A 6,160-nucleotide genomic window follows, 5' to 3' on the forward strand; every position below is an offset into this window, starting at 1 on the left:
GCCCTCCCGCCCCGCGGCAGCCTAGGAGGTGAGAAGAGCGACGAGGCCGCAGTGAGGAGTCACGGGTCTGGGCTCGGTCCAGGCTCTGCCCACCCACTTTGAGCCCTTGGGGAAGCCCTGTCGCCTTCAGGGGCTCAGAGTTCAGCAAACCCAGCTTCCCCATCTTGCCGCTGGGAGGCTCAGGCTCCAGGCCACAACCTTGACCCAGGAGAATGCAGGAGCTGTATTCAGGAGGTCTCCTTACTCGAAGGAGAGGGTGACTGTGCACGCACACACGCATTTGTACAAACACCTTTCGTGCCCAGAGTCTCACTGAATTCTTGCAGGAGGCAGATGGCCACCATCTCTGTTTAAAGAGAAGGAAACAGAGACTTCAGAGAATTGGGTGCAGAGACAAGATGGAACCCTCCGTCCTTTTTTATTTCTGGTTTAATTCTCTCCAGTGCAACCCACTGAGAGACGTATCTCTAAAAGGCAGAGGTACTGGTTACCTTAGGGGGGCTTCCCAGGTGGCTCAGTGGGGAAGAATCCGCCTGCCAATGCAAGAGACGTGGGTTCGATCCCTGGGTCAGGAAGATCCCCTGGAGGAGGAAATGGCACCCCACTCCAGTACTCTTGCCTGGAGAATCCCATGGACAGAGGAGCCTGGCGGGCTGCAGTCCGTAGTGTCTCAGAGTCGGACGCGACTGAGCAACTGAGCGTGCACACACATGGGTTACCTACTGCTCAGACAACCAGCACCGTATCTGTTCTCAGCTCCGGGGGCTGGCAGCTTGGGCCCGCTGGGTGGCTGCGTCCCCCAGAGCCCCAGGTGCCCTGGGCTGCGCTCAGCCGGCCTCAGCGGGAGGCGGTGCTGACTCAGCGGTTCCCACGGCTCCAGCTGGCGACCTCGGGCACCCTCACCTGGAGTCTCAGGGAGGCCAGAAGGTGCAAGCCAGAGGCCCGAGGTCTGGTCTGCTCGTGTCCGCTTTTGTGATGCTCCGTTGGCCAAAGCCAGTCGCAGTGCCGAGGGGTGGTCAGGACAGGACGAGCAGGACAGATCGGGGTGTGGGTGCAGGGCCACGGCTAGGACGGCCTTGATTCGGGGCTCTCCAAAATGGGGAAGGACTTTGCCAAGTCCTGCCGCTCTGCGGGATGGTCTTCGGTCGCTGGTCTGTTCCGCTCCACCCTGGGAGCCTCTGGGAGCAGCTGGGAGAGGGGGGTCTGGAGGCTGAGGTGCACGCGGGCTCCTCTTGGCAGCCTCCCACACTTCCCTCCATCTCCAGGAGCAGGGGGGCTCTCTGCCATCCCACTCCCACCTCATGGGCTGGGATCCAGCAGGGAAACAGGGACTGTGCCTCCCGCGGCCCTGAACTTTGGGAACGGCCCAGCAGGGTGGGCGGGCAGAACTGGAGTTCACCGCCCCCATCCCAGGCCTCAACCCCTGCCTGGGGCCGTGGGCCGGCCGACCACACTTCCCCGTCAGGAGCCGCCAGCTGCTCCCAGCTTGGTGACTCTCCCAACTCTGAGAGCAGAGACCCTTCCACCGGCAGCTCTCCAAGCCTCGGCCTCTGCGTCTGCAGAAGTCCATAGCTCTCCAGGGGTCCCAGGGGCCTGCTGGAAGGGACTGTTCAGAGCTTGGCCCAGTCTCCTCCCCTCCCTGTAAACTGGGTCCCCCCCACCCCAGGGACCATCTCAAGTCACTGGTTGGGGGAGGGCTGCCCCACAGCCAGGAGGTCTCTGCCTTGCCTGGTAGACGCAGGCCACTGGCTTCCATGCTGGGGGGGGACCTGGGTCCCCAGATCCAAAACTGGGCCAGACAGAGCTTTTTCCCTCTCACATGGGGAGGCCTGTTTCTCTGCCAGGGCAGGGCCTGGGGACTCAACGGTGAGCCAGGCTCCCCCCACGTCCCCAGGACGGGTGCCTCTCCTGGGGAGCCCTGGAGGCCGCCCGCTCCTCAGGGACATGTGACCCCAGCCTGGGTTCAGGAGAGGAGGGCTCCCCCACCATTCCAGCCACCAAGAGCTCGGACAGGAGGGGTGCTCATCCATGTGCCGGGAGCGTCTCCCACCACTGGGTCTCTGCGGAGGGTGGAGCCATGCCCTTCTCTCATGAGCCCTCCCTGGCTCCTGAGCCTCAGAACCAAAGTCGCCCACACCTGCCTCTCCTGCCTCATCCCTCCCAGAGGGCCTGGTGGGCAGGGTCAGGCAAGGAGCAAGGCCACGGCTTCCACGATGATGACCTATCACAGGATGACCACATGTCGTGGGATGACATGTTCTGGGATAGGTGCTCCGTGTGTGTGTCCAGAATCGACACCATCAAGGCCTCAGAGAGCAGCCCTGGCCGGCGCAGGCCCGTACAGGCCAGGCTGACGGCCACCCAGAGACACAGCGGCTCCAGCAGCGCCTGTGCCCGACCTCCGGGGCAGCTGGTGAAGTTTTCCCGACTCAACGAGGACCAGCGCCGGGACACCCAGGGCGCCAGGCATGCCGTCCGGCTACGTGGAGCGGCCGGAGGACACGTCCCTGCTAGTCGGGGCCTGACAAAACGTGGCCCACTGGAGCAGGGATGGCAAAGCACTCGGGCATTCTTGCCTTGAGAACCCAGGAGAACCCCTTCTTACAGATGGGGGAGCTGAGCGCCCCCAGGTCACTGGGCAGGACGGCCGGGACCCTCGGCTGAGGGCCTTCTGCCTGTGGGCTCAGCGGCCCCTTCCTCCCCAGACACCCCAGCTGGTTCTGCGGCGTGGGCGGGGGGCGGGGGAGAGCTGGGGGTCCCATCAGGCCGGCCCGCCTGCTGCCCAGGGCCTCCCCCTGCCCTCTGGGCTCACTCCGCTCGCAGACGCCCCCACCCTCCTGCTCCCTGCCGAGGAGGCAGCTTCACTGGGCACCGGTGGCCTCGGCCGGGGGTGGGCAGCATTCACAGGCTCCTCACCAGCCCTTGGGGCCATTGTGTGCCCTCCCAGCAGCCAGCCTTCCTTCCACCTTCTGAAATGCAAATCCAGCCCCGTTGTTCTGCCAACAGCCCTTCCCCATTCCCACGGCTCCCAGCTCCCAGGGAGAAGGCTGAACTCTTCAGCAAGTGTGCCAGCCGCCCCCCTCCACCCCACCGTCTCAGCCTCTGCGTGGCCCCCGCTGCTCCAGCTGCCCCCTGCCAGTTCTGTCTCTGGGGTTGAGGGGGGGGCGGGCTGATGGTTCCCTCAGCAGGAAGACGCCCTCCGCACCTGCTCAGCCTCAGCCCCTCGCTTCCTCTTCTGGGTGTGTGTTGGGGGGGTACAGCATGTTACTGACCCCCTGGCCACTGCCCCCTCCACGCTGTGCCCCCAGGTCTCTCCTGCCAGGGCCCCCGCCGCCCTGCTGAGGAGTGCTGAGCCAAAGTCCTGCTGACCTGGAACCTGGCACCTGGGCAGGTAGGCATTGGGTGGGGAAGGGGGGTACTCCAGCCGCCCCAGAGCCCAGCCCGGGTGAGAGGCAGACTTCGCCTGCAGATGAAATCCACCTTGATGCCGAGCACAAGGTGTCTTTCCCCCCCAGCGCCCAGCACGCTGCAAGCGTGCAGGAAATCTTAACTCGCGGGGAATGAACTCGTTTTGTGAGAGCACAAAGGAGGGAGGGGCTGATCCCTGAGAGCTTCTCAGCAGTGCGGGCTTGGCTTGGTGGAGAGGACATTCCTGGCTGGGAAACAGCCCAAATGAGGGGCCGGCTGGAGGCGGGGACGGGCCTTGTGTTTCTGGAAAGGGCGGGGAGTGGTGGGCCGAGTTGGGGCGTAGAGGGGATCCGGGGCGCCACGTGGAACGTGGAATGCACGCGAGTCTGTTGGGAGGGGAAAGGCGTGTGTTTACACTGGGTTTTACACTGAGGACCACAGAGGCAGTGTGGGGAGGAGGATCACAGGGCCTGACGCTGGAGGAACAGGGAGGGGAGGGCGGCCACCCCCCGCGTCCATCCTTCTCTTCCTCCTTAGTAACACTCTCGTTTGTGTTGAGTGCGTTGCCACCCAGAATCAAAGACACTATTTCCAGGCTCCCTTGTAGCTGGATGTGCAACTGTTCTGACCAACGGGATGTAAGTGGAGGTGTTCTCAAGTGAGAGGACGCCCCCTTTTACCTTCCTGCTGGCTGAAATGCATCTGTTGTGGCTGGAGCTCAAGCAGCCACTGTGGACCACGAAGCCTTGTATTCAGAAGCGGGAGGCAACAATAAAAGAAGTGGAATCCCACAGTATTTGTCCTTTTCTGTCCGGCTTATCCCACTGAGCATCATGTCCAGCTTATCCCACTGAGCATCGTGTCCTTAAGGTCCATCCAATATTGTACCAAGTATCAGAATTTCTTTCCTTTAAAAAAAAAATCCTTATTTAGGGACTTGCCTGGTGGTCCAGTAGCTGAGACTGTGCTCTCAATGCAGGGAGCCTGGGTTTGATCCCTGGACAGGGAACAAGATCCCACTTGCTACAATTAAAAGTTTTCATGACTCAACTAAAGATCCCATGTGCCAAAAGTAAGACACAGTGAAGTCAAATAAACAAATGCTAAGAAAATAAAAATATTTATTTATATTTATTTATTGGAGCAGAGAAAGTTTTACTGCAAGGCCATGCAAGCAGACAAGATAGCTCATACCCTGGGAAGCCTCCAGCTCCTCAAAGGACTTTGGCAAAGCATTTTTACTTTATATTTTCCCCAAACTTTAAACTTTCTGTTTTGGGGTATAACCGATTTATATTTATTTATTTGGCTGTGCTGGGTCTTAGTTCCGGCCTGTGACCCCTTAGTTGAAGCACGTGCGATCTAGTTTCCTGACAGGGATCGAACCTGGGCCCGCTGCATTGGGAGCACGGAGTCTTAGCCACTGGGCCACCAGGGAAGGCCCTTCCTTCATTTTAAAGCTGAAACATATTCCACTGAATGGATGAACCCTGTTAAGATTGTCTGTTCACTCGATAGACCTGGCTAGCTTCCACCTTTGGGCTTTTGTGAATAATGTTGTAAACACGGGTGTGCAAATACCTGTTTGAGTCCATGCTGTCAACTCTTTGGGGTGTAGGTGGGGAAGTGGAATTGCTGGATCATGTGGTGAGTCTACGGACCTCCCCTGGGAGAACCCGCCTGCCAATGCAGGAGATATGAAACAGGTTCTGTCCCTGGGACCAGAAGACCCCCTGGAGGAGGGCATGGCAACCCACTCCAGTATTCCTGCCTGGAGAATCCCATGGACAGAGGAGCCTGGCAGGCTAGTCTGTGGGTTTGCAAAGGGTCAGACACGACTGAGCAACTAACTTTTAACTTTACGGCGCGTCTATGGACTGTCCCTGTGAAGAATCCGCCTGCCAATGCAGGAAACTCAGAAGTGCAGGCTTGATCCCTGGGTCAGGTAGATCCCCTGGAGGAGGGCGTGGCAGCCCACTCCAGTATTCCTGCCTGGAGAATCCCATGGACAGAGGAGCCTGGTGCGTTACAGTCCATGGGGTCACAAAGACTCGGACACGACTGAAGCCCCTGAGCATGCATACATGGAGTCTATATTTGACTTTTTAAGGAATCACCATTCAACTGTCCACGACAGTTGTCATCTTAAATTCTCACCGTCAGGGCACAAGATTCCTGCCTCCTCATCTGCTCACCAACACCTGTGAGTTTTATTTTTGTTTTTATAGTAGCCATCCTAACGGGTGTGAGGCCTGTGTCATTTTGGAGAAGATGTCAAGACATCTGAAGAGAGACGGTGAGGAGGCGGCTGGAGAGCCAGGCGTGGGTGAGGAAGACTCGGCCGGGGGAGACACCTGTGGCCGTCCGCGTGGAAGGAAGAACCGAAGCCGGGGGTGATGTCACCCTGTGTTCACGAAACCAAAGTTTGCGTTGTTTTATATGATTTCAAATATGTGTCGCCAAATTAATGCATCATGAGCAAGTTGGCTTTTTCCAGTGTAATTCACCTCTATAGAAAGTATCGCAACTTTCAGGTTGGTTTTTGTGGGCACCTCAGGAGAAATGGTGGAGCTTCACACGCATCGCTCCCCGAGGCTTCAGTCAGAGTGTGTGTGTTTGCTCTGCCTGTTGCGGCGGTGTGCGGGGGGCACGGCATCATCAGGAGCTGGGCGGTGCCTGGGGTCCGAGGGGCGCCTGGGGGCTCACCAGGCTGCAGAGCAGATGCTGGGGCCTCAGAGGAGCAGCCGCTGGG

The sequence above is a fragment of the Bison bison genome, unplaced genomic scaffold (genome assembly GCF_000754665.1).
Source record: "Bison bison bison isolate TAMUID 2011002044 unplaced genomic scaffold, Bison_UMD1.0 scf7180017845289, whole genome shotgun sequence".
Taxonomy (NCBI): domain Eukaryota; kingdom Metazoa; phylum Chordata; class Mammalia; order Artiodactyla; family Bovidae; genus Bison; species Bison bison.